At 42.4% G+C, this 2500-nt stretch overlaps 1 protein-coding gene across 4 annotated transcripts in view; it reads left to right on the top strand.

The window, feature by feature from the left end:
• Window positions 1-2500, top strand: part of LOC123510052 (WD repeat-containing protein 48 homolog) — a 96036-nt gene that overhangs the window by 63048 nt on the left and 30488 nt on the right. The gene's annotated exons all lie outside the window — the stretch shown is intronic.

Below are 2500 nucleotides of genomic sequence, written 5' to 3'. Positions count from 1 at the left end.
CAATAATGTTTTTAGTGCCATGTGTCGGGGTGAGGGTGCGCGGGGGCGAGGGGTGACAGATAGAGGGAGAGGTGAGGGAGGGAGAATATGGAGAGAGTGAGAGAGAGGGAGAGAGAGGGAGAACAGCTGGGTGCACTGTACTGGTGGTGGTAGTGATGGTGGTAGTGATGGCAGTCATGGTGCTGGTTAGTGAGTGAGTGGAGTGTCTCTCTCTCTCTCTCTCTCTCTCTCTCTCTCTCTCTCTCTCTTTTTCTTAGTGAGATTTCTTGATTTCGTGAAGCAGTGACTATGTGAAGTGACGTTATTTTTGTTATTATTTTGTGAAGTGAAACATGAAAAAAAAAACTTTGAAATATTTGGAATAAAAATGTGTAATTTCTTGGGGAAAAAAAAACATTGGAAGAAAAAGAATGTTATTTTTTTTACTGACGTCTTTATTTATTTTGTTGAAACTTTTACTGAACTGAAAAAGACAATGAAGATTATTATTTTTTTTTTTTTTCTGTTTGTGGTTCGTGATTTCATGTTGCTTATTTTTCGTCTTGTTCCCGTTACTGCTTCTCTGTTTTCCTTATTTTCTTACTTTTTGTCAAGTGTTTCTGTCTTCTTGGTTCATGTATTGTCCATCCTTTCTTCTTCTTCTTCTTCTTCTTCTTCTTCTTCTTCTTCTTCTTCTTCTTCTGCTTCTCCTCCTCCTCCTCCTCCTCCTCCTCCTCCTCCTCCTCTTCCTCCTCTCTTGCTAGACGAGGAAAACTGACAGAAATTCCTTTAAATTTGCGTGTGAGGAAGGAAGAGAAAGAAAAAAAAGGAAAGATAGAAAAGAAACAAGAAAAAATTACTACATGTGAACGTTTCTTGGTCGCGTGTGTGTGTGTGTGTGTGTGTGTGTGTGTGTGTGTGTGTGTGTGTGTGTAGAAAGTATACATGAAGTTGGATCGTTATAGAAGATGAGAACAAGGATCCACCACCACCACTGTCACTACCACCACCACCACCACCATGACCACTGCCACCACCACCACCACCACCACCACTTCCTACCAACATTTTTAACAGTTAGGGAAAAAAATTCATGAGATACCGGACTGATATTACTAGAGAGAGAGAGAGAGAGAGAGAGAGAGAGAGAGAGAGAGAGATATAGGCCTAGCTATTTAAAAGGAAGCATTTCTAGACCCAGAGACAGACGTGTGTGTGTGTGTGTGTGTGTGTGTGTGTGTGTGTGTGTGTGTGTGTGTCAGCTCGTTTACGTTTGTTTATCTGTCCGTCAATCGCAGTGCGTTTGTTTGTCACCGAGAGAGAGAGAGAGAGAGAGAGAGACTCCCAGGGGTTTTACATTAACTCAAAGGGGGTCTTGGCGTGGCGTGACCCCCCTAGATCCCTTAATTTAATCCCCCCATCTTCCTCTCCCTCTCTCTCACCCTCTCTCCTCTCTCCCTCTCTCCCTCTCCCTTTACAGTAACTGGGATACGCCCTGATTGACAATAAAAGATGGATTGAGAGAGAGAGAGAGAGAGAGAGAGAGAGAGAGAGAGAGAGAGAGAGGTGAAAGGGATGTAGTGGGTGGCTTTAGAGAGGAAAGAGTCGTGTGAGATACCTCAGCTGGGGTTCCTCTCTCTCTCTCTCTCTCTCTCTCTCTCTCTCTCTCTCTCTCTCTCTCTCTCTCTCTCTCTCTCTTTCTCCCCGCCTCGGCGACATTCGATCCATACACACGTGAGAGAGAGAGAGAGAGAGAGAGAGAGAGAGATTTTCAGTTGAAACAAAGTATTTATTTATCTAAGAGATCTAAGATGATATTTCTCTCCGGCATCCATCTCTCTCTCTCTCTCTCTCTCTCTCTCTCTCTCTCTCTCTCTCTCTCTCTCTCTCTCTCTGAACCCTCATTTCACTAACATCCTTTAATTCCCTTACTTGAATGCACCGTGCGAGTCACCAATAGTGTTAAATCCTCTATGCGCGCCATTAATTGCATTGGATTCCCTATCAGTGAATCAGTAATAGCATTCGATCCCTTATATTTAGCTCGGGACTCCATTAACACCTGTGCTACTCTGGGTAATAAGTTCCGGTACCCTATAATTTTCAAGTGGAGAATCAAATACTATTATTAACACGGCGATGCAAGTCTCCCTCTCTCTCCCTCTCACGGGAAAGCGGATTAGATTGCCTTTCCTTCCATTAAGAGCGTGGATCCTCTATCATTTGCACACCACCGTGAGAAAAGGGTGTTGGAAACTGCTTGTGTCGGATTGGATTCTCTATAATGAGTGTGTCGTATGTTGATTCAGTTTTTCATTGCTCTATATATCTTTTTTTTTTTTTTTGTGTGTGTGTGTGTTTGAATGAAAGGTTGGTAAAGGAACACAAAGGAAGAACGAATAGTAAGAAGTTTTATGAAGAAAGGAGATGTAAATAGAAGGGACAAGAGGAAATTGGTGAATAGAAGGAAGGAAAAGAAAAAGAGAAAAAAAATTAAGGTGAAAAAAGAAACACTAATCAA

The sequence above is a fragment of the Portunus trituberculatus genome, chromosome 28 (genome assembly GCF_017591435.1).
Source record: "Portunus trituberculatus isolate SZX2019 chromosome 28, ASM1759143v1, whole genome shotgun sequence".
Taxonomy (NCBI): Eukaryota; Metazoa; Arthropoda; class Malacostraca; order Decapoda; family Portunidae; genus Portunus; species Portunus trituberculatus.
This window is presented reverse-complemented; position numbering and strand designations above follow the sequence as displayed.